This window comes from Pelodiscus sinensis, chromosome 3, assembly GCF_049634645.1.
Source record: "Pelodiscus sinensis isolate JC-2024 chromosome 3, ASM4963464v1, whole genome shotgun sequence".
NCBI lineage: Eukaryota > Metazoa > Chordata > Testudines > Trionychidae > Pelodiscus > Pelodiscus sinensis.
Genome location: NC_134713.1, coordinates 147,902,572 through 147,914,888, shown reverse-complemented (window position 1 = coordinate 147,914,888; position 12,317 = coordinate 147,902,572). Strand labels below are relative to the sequence as shown.

At 51.7% G+C, this 12,317-nt stretch overlaps 1 protein-coding gene across 4 annotated transcripts in view; it reads right to left on the bottom strand.

Annotated features, from left to right (window-relative positions):
• Positions 1 to 12,317, bottom strand: part of RPS6KC1 (ribosomal protein S6 kinase C1) — a 190,369-nt gene that overhangs the window by 121,548 nt on the left and 56,504 nt on the right. The gene's annotated exons all lie outside the window — the stretch shown is intronic.

The window sequence follows — 12,317 nt, the reverse complement described above, 5'->3', positions numbered from 1 at the left end:
CGAGGACCGTGCAAATACTTTTTACATCAGACAAATGAGGCTGTGAAACAAACTCATGCACAGCATACGTGAACATGCAATTCCTAAAACCTGGCACAGTGATCACAGTTCTGTTGCCACTGTTCTATAGCCCTTCACTGTCAAGCACACCTGGGAGAAATGTGTGTCAGGAGGGGGAAAAGGAGCTAAATGATGAACAAGTCCTCCTCAATGCCACAGCAATCTAAAATTCATTTTAAGTTGCCTGCATAATTAGTTGCTGGACATTTGCATAGAATCAGAGGGTGGAAGAGACCTCAGGGGATCATCAAGTTCAGCCCCCTGCTAAAAGCAGGGCCAATTAGAGATGTTAACATGTAGTTGACAACACGATTAACTAATAAGCCTGGGCTTATCAGTTAATCCTGTCAACTACATGCACTCCCTCACTTTGATGCTTCTGTTTCAGAGGCAGCAAGGAGGTGGAGGAGACAGAAACCAGAGCCCTCCTCCCTGCGCTGGTGCTTCTGATTGAGAGGCAGTAACATGGAGAGTGAGGGAGAGGGGCGGCAGGCAGGAGCCGGTACATGCGGGAAGCCACTTTACAAGCCAGCTCTCCACGCGTGTCAGCTCCCACAGAGCCACCTGCTCCCCTGCCTCTGCACTGCTGCCTCTATCAGAGGCACCAATGCAGGAAGAACAGGCGTGAGCAACTGTCCTCCTCTTGCTGCCTCCCAGAGGCAGCAACATGGAAGGGGGGATGTCAGGGGAGACTGCTGTGGAGTAGCCACTGTCTGCAGCAGGCCCAGGCTCGTCACAGACAAAGGCTGCTCCCAGAGGTGCCAGCGCAGTCTCTGTCCGAGGGGAGCTTGGGCTCCCTGCGACCAACACTGCTGCCTCTGATATTTGATGCAGTTACACAATTATTCAATTACATGATATCTAACATCCCTAGGACCAATCCCAACTAAATTGTTATTCTGGCAGCTGTCAAGGGGGCAGCTAGCGATTGCACCTCCAGCAAGCAGTTTGGGATGGAAGATAAACACATATGCAGACAGTTTGTTAATGATCAGCATCAAAACAGTTAATGTTGACATTTTATCTTCTTCAGGTTTTAGAGCTGATTGAGCTAATGGTGCAGTTTGCTTTTTTGAGTTATTCTGTCTAGCTATTTGCAGATTTCATTGGCTATCTACTTAACTGTGAGGAATAGTCTGTATTTAAGTGAAGCTTTAACATGTGAAGCACAAATCTGTGGCAGCAAGTGGAATTCCTAGAATACAGAACCCTCATAACTTTCCAGTTGGTATATAAGGACAAATATTGGGTTCTTCTAAGGACTCTGAGCATCCCCTTTTAATGCAGTTTTCCCTAGGTATTTAGCACTCACATACCCTGAATGAAGGCACTAATGCCAACTCAAGAGAATGAAACAAAATGTAACCTACCTTATGGGTTATCACAAATCTGACCAGAAGTCTAAAGCTATCTGGAAAAATATGTAGAAATAAGTGCTCAGGTTAAGGCTACTTAGGAAAGTGTTCTGCATGTAGAGTGCTCAAGTAACTGATGGTTAGGTAGTAATTAAATCCATAACCATAATACATACAAGGCATAGCTTTTTTAAATCTTTTTTCATAGAATGTCTCTTCAGATAAAAATGTTTCTTGCATTTATCACTGAGTTAAAACAGGATAGAAGGTAATATAATCCGTAGTATGTGTGTGTCCAAAGAAACCAGTGGTCTGGTCATGTGATACAGACCTAACTAGCATCTGCATTCACACCGAGTTCTGGCTTTATTTCCCATTGAGTGGTTTGAAAAAGAAGCAGTCTTAAACTCCATGGATTCTACAATGTAAGAAACATCCCTGGATATTCCTCTGTTTAAAAAAAATCTGGAACCTAGATCAACACAAAACAGAAGGAGAATCAGCAGCTTCCTAGCACTGATAAGAAAACAAAATGGTGCCAGCAGCATCATGTCCTCCAACACTAGCACCACAGAAACAGGAGACCGCTTTGGCAGCCAGAAGAGTAGACACCGTTACACAGAACTTTACCAGAGAAATGAAAAACTAAATGTTTCCAAGCTTCTCTGCAGTCTGTTCTCTGTTCTATCAAACAGCAAGAGAGGACTGAAAAAGTCAGCGAATGCTACACGGCAAAGGAAACTCATTAGGAATTTGCGCACAGACTCCTAACTCCAAGGGTACGTCTAAACTACATGCCTCCATCGACGGAGGCATGTAGATTAGCCAGATCGGCAGAGGGAAATGAAGCCGCAATTAAAATAATCGTGGCTTCATTTAAATTTAAATGGCTGCCCCGCTCTGCCGATCAGCTGTTTGTCGGCAGATCGGGGCAGTCTGGATGCGACGCGCCGACAAAGAAGCCTTTCTTGATCGGCACAGGTATGCCTCGTGAAACCAGGTTTACCTGTGCCGATCAAGAAAGGCTTCTTTGTCGGCGCGTCGCGTCCAGACTGCCCCGATCTGCTGACAAACAGCTGATCGGCAGAGCGGGGCAGCCATTTAAATTTAAATGAAGCCACGATTATTTTAATCGCGGCTTCATTTCCCTCTGCCGATCTGGCTAATCTACATGCCTCCGTCGACGGAGGCATGTAGTTTAGACGTACCCCAAGAGAAACTACAACAGCCTGAAGAATGAAGAATTGCAGGAAGGGAGGGCAAAGGGATTAGTATTACAGGACTTCCAAAAGGCAGTGTGAACTGCCTGATCTTACTAGGGATATAATCATGTAATCGATTAACCAATAAGCAAAAGCTTATATGTTAATGCTATAAACTTCACACATTTCTACACAAACACCCTCCACCAGTACATTTTTTAGCAGGCTGGCCAGCAGCCCAGCTCAGTCCTGGCTCGTGCCAGGTTCGGGACCTACCTCTGCTGTGACTCTGCATTTAAAGTGTATTAGGAGTCGGGCAGGCAGACAGCCCAGCTCAGTTCCAGCTCACGCTGGGTCCGGGAGATCAGAACCACCCCCCAGACAAGGGCTGCTGCCACTCCACACTGCTGCCTCTTTATCAGAGGCAGCAGCACAGGGCAACATGTTTTCAAACCACAGACCTAGTACTCCCCTCACAGACCACAGACCTAGTACTCCCCTCACAGACCAGCTGCTGCCTCTAATACAGAGGCAGCAGCACAGACTGGCAGAGGACTCCTTGGGAGTGAGGTGCACTGACTGCTGGCCCCGCTCCCAGGGTCTATGGAATAGTCAACTAACCAATAAGAATTCATGAGGTTACTCAACTATTTAATTAACCTATATTTATCATCCCTAAATTTTACTTCTCTTTCCTTTTGATACGAATGCTAGCCTCCTACTTATTTAAAGCATCAACAAAAATTAAACCAAAAATTGAAAGAGTAGCCACAACCCACACTGATGCAGCCCCACAGCTGTGAGAACAGACAAATGCTTTTAAGCTGTTGTAATTAAATACAAATTAAAGAAGAAAAAATAAGATCCCCCCCATCAGTAAACAGTGGCATGTGCATGTTTCTTCCAAGATGTCTCTCTAGCATAATGTACAGACTTTAATAAGGAACTGTGATGGGGCGGCCCTGCAACGCAATCAAGCCCCGGGAAATCACCTGGAGCCGGGGGTGGAGAGGGCCCCACCCACACAACCCTACTGGGCATGCTCCGAGGGGAGCCAAGATATAAAAGGCTGCTGGCCTGCTCAGAGGGGGCAGACCACGGCCCGAGTGGGAGCTAGCACCCACCGGCCAGAGAGGGAGTCGCCAGGACTGCTGAACGTGCTGCTGCCAGGCCCCAGCCGGGCTCGCCCCCAGCGACAGAGCCGCAGGCCGGCCCCCCGTGACCCAGGCACCAGATCAGACACTGCTGACGCTGACGGGGGAAGTGTCGCTACAGCCACCTGACCAACGCCGACAGGTGGGACCGCGACAGGCCGGGGGCCGGAGGTAGGAAGTGACCCAGAGCAGGGAGCTGGAAAAGCCCCTGAGGGCTCGGGGCGTTGCGGGGAGGAGCCCCCGCCGAGTCAATGGTGGGAGTCACCCGCCGCTCATAGGGCCCTGAGTCGGGGCCCGGTGGAGAGGGAGGGCCCGGGCCCCCCACCCCTCCTGCCCTGAACCCCGGCGAGTGGGAAGCTCAGTCTGAGGACTAGGCCACAGAGCCTGCACAGGCCAGTGGGCCGTATTCCCCCTGATACAGGGGCAGCCGACTTTGGGACTAGGCCAGTGGGCCGAACTATACCCCGGACGGGGGCGGCAACCCCAAACCAGGGGGGAGCCCCCCGACACATGGTGGAGAATGTGGGTACTTGACCCCGCCCCTGGGCAGAGGGGCCGGTAAAGAGGGTTGTTAGACCAGGGTGAAAAGGGCCCCGGAGGTGGAGGGATTGGTTGCTGGCTTGGCAACAGCAGCAAGAGGTGTGCCTCACCGGACTGCAGAGGCAGCTGGCGGGGTTCCAGGACCAACAGGACCGCTGGGAGCGGAAGGTCTCGGGCCAGATGGGGGCCCGGGGAAAGGGGGGACCAGAAAGGGAGCCTGGAAAGGAGGAGCCCCTCATGGTTTGCCCCTTTGGGCAAGCACTGGCGGCGGAGCCTGGAATAGAGCCAACAGACCACACCAAAATGCTGGTGAGACTCAGGGTAGAGGGGATCCCCACGGTGGCACTGGTGGACTCGGGGTATAGCCAGACCCTGGTTAGGACAGACCTAATACCTGACCCCGAGCCAGCCGGGGCCACCATCCAGTTGTTGTGTGTCCATGGGGACGTACGGGCCTACCCGACAGCTTGGGTGCAGCTAGATGATGGCCAGGATGCCGGGGGTCTACAGCGTGGGGTTGATCCCGACGTTAGCCTACCCGGTGATATTAGGCCGAGACTGGAGAGGCCTAGGCCGGGTGCTGCGAGAGTGGGGTCAGCAGTCAGCACAAGGGACCGGTCCCCCTTCACCCAACCTGGAGGAGGCGGCCCAAGGCAAGAGTCTAGAGGGGCAGGAAGGGCCGCCCCCGAGCCAACCGATGGACCTGCCGCCGGCCAGGGGAGACCACCCAGCCTGGGAGAGCGAGGTCGAAACCCTGGAAGTGGATAGCGATTTCCTGAGAGAGCAAAGGGAAGACCAGACCTTGAGCCGAGCGTGGGAGCAGGTACAAGACCCAGGAGAGGGGACAAGCCAAGACGCCCGCCATGCCCAAGGCCCACGGTTCCACGTGAGGGCGGATTGGCTATATAGGGTGGTCCAGAACCCCCAGACGGGGGAAGACATGTGGCAACTCCTGGTTCCCCGCAAATTTAGGAATACTGTACTCCGGCTGGTGCACCGGCTTCCATGGGCCGGCCATCTCGGACGAGAAAAGACCCTGCAACGGATAGGGTTGCGGTTTTTTTGGCCGGGCATACACCACGCCGTGCGTACCTTCTGCGAATCCTGCCCCAAGTGTCAACTCACCAGTCGGAAGGGGGTGCCAAAAGCCCCACTGGTGGCTCTGCCAGTGATAGGGATCCCTTTTGAAAGGATCGGGTTGGACCTCGCAGGACCCCTAGAGAAAGCCAGTTCGGGCTGCCAGTATATCATGGTGGTAGTGGACTACGCCACACGCTACCCAGAAGCGGTGCCACTGCGCAATACCACCGCCCACACCCTCACGGAGGAACTGTTCAAACTGTTTGCACGAGTGCGGATACCGAAAGAGGTCCTGACCGACCAGGGGACCAATGTGTCATCCCGGCTGATGGTAGAGCTGTCGCGGCTAATGAACATACACCCTCTGAGAACGACTGTTTACCATCCCCAGACCGACGGCCTGGTGGAACGTTTTAATCAAACGTTAAAGACAATGCTGCGCAAGTTCGTGACCGAGGACCCCCGACACTGGGACAAACTCCTACCAGCCCTGTTGTTCGCCATTCGGGAGGTTCCCCAGGCGTCGACAGGATTCTCCCCATTTGAACTCCTATATGGACGACAGCCGAGGGGAATACTCGACCTATTAAGAGAAAGCTGGGAGGAACAGGAATCTCGAGTCCAAGGAACAGTGCCTTATATGTTACAGCTGCGGGAGCGTCTGCAGAAGGTGGGGGAATTTGCCAAGGCTAACCTCTTACAGGCTCAGGAGACCCAAGCCTGGTACTACAACCGAGGGGCCAAGCTCCGCTCTTTTGAACCAGGGGACCATGCACTCGTCCTACTGCCATCCAAGGAGTCCAAGTTGCTAGCCCGATGGCAAGGCCCCTTTGAGGTGGCCCGGCGAATAGGAACCGTGGATTATGAAGTGAGGTTGCCTGGAAGGAGGAAAGAGGTACGAACATATCACATCAACCTCCTGAAGGAATGGAAAACAGCCACAGGACTACTGGTCACTCCCTATCCTCTGGATCCAGAACTCGGGCCGGCCACAGGAGACCTCCAGGGGGATGCGCAGGTCACAGTGAGCCCGGAACTAAACCCAGTACAGCAGAGAATTACAGCGGGTGATCCAGAGCTTCGCACGGTTTTTCTCCACCCAACCCGGCCGCGTCAGTGCCACACATCACCACATTGCTACCCGGCCGGGCCATAAAGTACGAGACCAACACAGGCCCCTACCTAGGAAGATGTGGGATACAGTCCAGCGAGAACTCCAGATGATGTCAGAGATGGGAGCTGTGGAAGCATCCCGTAGTGAGTGGAGGAGCCCTATAGTTCTCGTCCCAAAACCGGACGGTACGATGCGGTTTTGTATCGATCTCCGCAAAGTCAACGCCATCTCGCGGTTCGATGCCTACCCGATGCCTCGGACCGAGGAGCTCTTAGAACGGCTCGGGCAGGCAGAATACTTCTCCATCCTGGACATGACAAAGGGGTATTGGTAGATCCCCCTGACACCAGCTTCTAAAGAGAAAACAGCCTTCCCTACACCCTTCGGCCTGTTTCAGTTTGTGACCATGCCGTTTGGACTACATGGGGCCGCGGCCACGTTCCAGCGATTAATGGACCAATTGTTACAGCCACACCACACCTACGCAGCCGCATATATAGATGACGTGGTGATCTATAGCCCAACCTGGATGGCCCATCTACAACACTTAGGAGCAGTATTGGAGACCCTGAAGGAGGCCGGCCTCACCGCCAACCCACGGAAATATCAGCTGGGACGCCAGGAGGTGACCTACTTGGGGTACACTGTCGGGCGGGGGACGGTACGACCACTAATAGACAAGGTGAAAGCAGTGCAGGAATGTACAACACCTACGACAAAAAAACAGATACGCCAGTTCTTGGGACTAGCAGGATATTATCGCCGGTTCATTCCAGATTTTGCGGGAACAGAACTATGCCACCATAGAAAAGGAGGCACAGGCAGTGAAGTGGGCTATAGACGCTCTCAGGTACTATTTATTGGGAAATATGTTTCAGGTGGTAACGGACCATGCCCCCCTGAGGTGGCTAAATAGCATGAAAGAGACTAACCCCCGTCTAATGCGATGGTACCTGTCTTTGCAGCCTTACGACTTCAGTATAGCCCATTACCCGGGGAAGACCCACACGAATGCCGATTTCCTTTCCCGGGTGGGGGAAGAGGAGATGGGAACAAGCAAGGGGGCAGGTACCCACTTAAGGGGGAGGGTGTGTGACGGGGCGGCCCCGCCCCGCACTCAAGCCCAGGGAAACCACCTGGAGCCGGGGGTGGAGAGGGCCCCACCCACACAGCCCTACTGGGCATGCTCCGAGGGGAGCCAAGATATAAAAGGCTGCTGGCCTGCTCAGAGGGGGCAGACCACGGCCCGAGTGGGAGCTAGCACCCACCGGCCAGAGAGGGAGTCGCCAGGACTGCTGAACGCGCTGCTGCCAGGCCCCAGCCGGGCTCGCCCCCAGCGACAGAGCCGCAGGCCGGCCCCCCGTGACCCAGGCACCAGATCAGACACTGCTGACGCTGACGGGGGAAGTGTCGCTACAGCCACCCGACCAACGCCGACAGGTGGGACCGTGACGGGCCGGGGGCCGGAGGTAGGAAGTGACCCAGAGCAGGGAGCTGGAAAAGCCCCTGAGGGCTCGGGGCGTTGCGGGGAGGAGCCCCCGCCGAGTCAATGGTGGGAGTCACCCGCCGCTCATAGGGCCCTGAGTCGGGGCCCGGTGGAGAGGGAGGGCCCGGGCCCCCCACCCCTCCTGCCCTGAACCCCGGCGAGTGGGAAGCTCAGTCTGAGGACTAGGTCACAGAGCCTGCACAGGCCAGTGGGCCGTATTCCCCCTGATACAGGGGCAGCCGACTTTGGGACTAGGCCAGTGGGCCGTATTACCCCTAAAAGAGGGGCACTGCACTTTGGGGCTAGACCCAGGTGAGCCGAACTATGCCCCAGACGGGGGCGGCAACCCCAAACCAGGGGGGAGCCCCCCGACACGAACATTCTCAGACAATATCGGTTATGGATGAAGCCCCATCTATCCAGCTTCTTTAAAGTTTTTCACAAGGAACGAACATAAAACCTTCACAAGAATCCTTAGATTCTCAACTGCTTACAAGATTGATGCAAAGATAAGCTCCTGACTATATTAAAATCAGGTATTACAGTATTGTGTAATCTACAGCATACCAGTAAGTACTATATGTGGAGATAGCTCTGCTTAATTGAACCTAAAAATCATCCCATTTACATCTTCATTGGTTTACCAAAGCTGAGGAAAAAGGCTGTAGGCAGACTATTTGAGTCTCTAGAAGGTGGAAATAAATTATTTTAGGACAACAAACTTTATACTTTTTCATTAAAAAAACCCACAGCGCTTGTTTCTGTATTCAACAAGGTCTACTACTTAAAGAGTAATTTGGAACATCCTACCTTAACAAATGGCTTGTTACTACAGTCAGAACACCCCTAAAGAGAGGAGGTAACCTTAAGATCTGCCTTTGGAATATCCAGATCACTTGGTGGGGACTCAGAGAGAAAACAATGTTTGGGTGAGATATAAAGAAAAAAAGAGGGAGCTTGGGGACAATGAACTTACTGCACAAGACACACACCTAAAAAGTAGTGAGGAATACCAAGTAGGCAAAGCATTCTGCACCTTATTCCATTTCTACAAGACCAGAATGAGTATTATGTGAAAATGGTTACCAATTGTAGTGCACAAAACTTCTACATAACTAAAGATTAGCATATTGTAATATGAGGCCTTGTATACTGGCGGCACTGATCTTTTTTCTAAATATATGAAATTACAGAAAAATCTGAAATACTGTAACTCAAATTTAGCTATGTTAATACAATGAAAATGAGTGTATATGTTAATTAGCATGTGGCACAAGACCTAATTTCAAATCCATACACAATTTTTGTACACCGGCAAAAGTAAATTTAGCCAGAGGCTCATTTCAGTGACAGAACTTAATGAGATGTTTAAATTCTGCAGGCAAAAGCTCAGATACCAGACATACTAGATGAGACTTATTTCTTCTATCTATACTATATGCTGAAAAGTCGTGAGTCTACCCCAACAGGAATAATCTCCATTCTGCTGCACTGTTCCTCCAAACAGATGATTTAAAGCCTAATCTTCTCCATCAAAGTGGAGGTAACTGATTTCACAAACTGGGAAGTTCTTTTATTTATGAAGTGGTCAGAAATATCTAGATGTCTAAAATAATATTTACCTAAGGCAACTCGATTCCCTTTTTTCTGAGAATGCCTCATTATACATAATACATAATGTAAGTGGATGTGCAACTCATGTCAAAACATTTTGCCTGATAGTAGAAGTTTATCAATGAAAACTATTGTTCAAGACCTGATAAACAGAACTAATTATTTATCTTAAAGTTCTTAGGTTTACTTATAATCTAGAAGTACACCACACAAATTGTGTACAGCATGGTTCATTTAATCAGATACTCAGCCTTGAGGACTGTAGTGGACAAGTGCTCACTCTACATAACCAAGACTGTTCATTCTCTACATACACATGCAAGGGAAGAATTTAAGAACAGCCCCAAAGTAGTACAAGCAGTCTAGATCTATCACAGATTAAGTATAACACCTTCTTCCCGATTTTCATGTGTAACAATAGAGAGACCTGCAAGTAAAGATTTAATGATTAACCCTTACTTTTTGAAGCTTATGTGACAGACTCTGTTATCCTTATTCATATCTGGATCCTCTGCGTCTTATATCCTTCTTACCTCACCATTTTAGGCACCGTCAGCTTTTTTAAGTTAAAATAAGTAATCATGTTTTAATTATCTGCTTGCCATACAGCTCAACTTGCCAACACCCAAATGAGGTATAATTTGGAACTGTCACACAATAAGGAAAGAGTTAAGGGGGGGGAGATTATTTCTCTAGTACAAATAGCATTTTCCATTATCTCAGCTTGCCAGTGAGTAGGGGTTTATTTAAATTATGTCCAACAATAAGAATGAGGGGACACCAGTTTCATAACTAATGGAGGGGCAAAAATGACCAAAGTCCTCAAAAGGAGGGTGTGACGGGGCGGCGCCCGGCGCGGCCACGCCCCACACTCAGGCAGACCCCGGGGCCCACCTGGGGGGTCCGGAGACGTGGCCGGGCAGGAACAACTCCGGCGCGGCCGGGACGGCCGGTGGGGAATGGGAGGGGCAAACCCCGACGCCAGCTGATGACATCTCCGGCATCCCCTCGCCAGGGGTGGGGCCACCGTGCGGTGGGGACGTGACGTGGGGGAGGGGTCACGGGCCAGCGGCGGAGGGAGTCCATTTGAATGGGTGGCGCTCGACCTGGTGGGACCCCTGGAGAAGTCAGGCCGGGGCCACACCCACATTCTAGTCCTTGTAGATTACGCAACCAGGTATCCGGAGGTCGTCCCATTGCGGAAGACGACCACACAGGCTATCGCAGAGGAGCTGGTAAAGATATTCTCGCGGGTTGGCCTACCCAAGGAGCTGCTGACGGACCAGGGGCCGAACCTGACCTCCAAAATTATGTCGGAACTATGTAGGATCCTCCAAATAAGGAAGATTCGGACCTCCGTGTATCACCCCCAAACCGATGGCCTGGTGGAATGTTTCAACCGGACCCTGAAAGGTATGTTACGCCGGTTCGTGGAAGAGGACCCCTGAGGGCGGAATAAACTTCTGCCGGCCCTGATGTTTGTCATCTGGGAAGTACCTCAAGCGTCCCTTGGGTACTCCCCCTTCGAGCTGTTGTACGGGAGACGGCCCCAAGGTATTTTGGACCTGGTGAAGGAAAGATGGGAAGCCCAGGCGTCCCCCGCCTTGGGAACGGCACAGTACGTGGAAAACCTGCGGCGGAACCTAGGGTCCCTGGCGGAGTGGGCGAGGGACAACTTCCTACGAGCTCAGGAGGTACAACGGACTCGGTATGACCAAGGGTCCCGAATGCGGACTTTCGCCCTGGGCGACCAGATGCTGTTATTACTCCCAGAGGGAGACTCTAAACTACTGGCCCGGTGACAAGGGCCCTTTAGGATAACTCAGAGAGTAGGGCCCGTAGACTACGAGGTCCTGATAAATAGGGTACGCAAGGAAACCCAGATATATCATGTAAATCTCCTAAAAAAATGGAACCCCCGGGATGCCCTCCTGATCGAACCCCTAACAGTGGACATAGAGTTTGGTCCGTGGGGGGACCCAGTGATAGGGCTGGAAGGGGCCCGCATGGGGGAAGGGTTATCCGAAGAACAGAGAAAACAACTAAGCCAGGTATTGCGGCGATTCCAGCCTGTGCTGATGAGCCGACTGGGGCAAACCACAATGATCTGCCACAATATTATAAAGGAGGCGGGGAAGACAATACGGGACAATTTACGTCCCCTTCCCCGTAAACTTTGGGACACGGTGAAGTGCGAGTTGAGGGCGATGCAGGAATGGGGGGTGATAGAGGAGTCTCATAGTGAGTGGAGAAGCCCGATTGTGTTAGTACCAAAGGCAGACGGGTTGACCCGATTTTGTATAGACTTCCGAAAAGTCAACGCCATCTCCCGCTTTGACGCATACCCGATGCCCCGCATAGATGAATTATTAAATTGGTTGGGGCAGGCCAGATACCTGTCCACCATAGACTTGACAAAAGGGTATTGGCAGATCCCGCTAGCTCCCGAGGCCCAGGCCAAGACGGCTTTTGCAACGCCGTTCGGTCTATACCAGTTTACCAAAATGCCCTTTGGTCTGCATGGAGCAGCCGCTACCTTCCAGAGGCTGATGAACCGCGTGCTGAGGGAACACCAAGAATACGCAGCAGCCTACATAGATGACATTGTCATCTTTAGCGAAACCTGGAGCCAACATTTCCAGCACATAACGGCAGTACTAGAAGCGTTGCAGGAAGCCAGGCTGACAGCGAATCCCAAGAAATGCCAGTTTG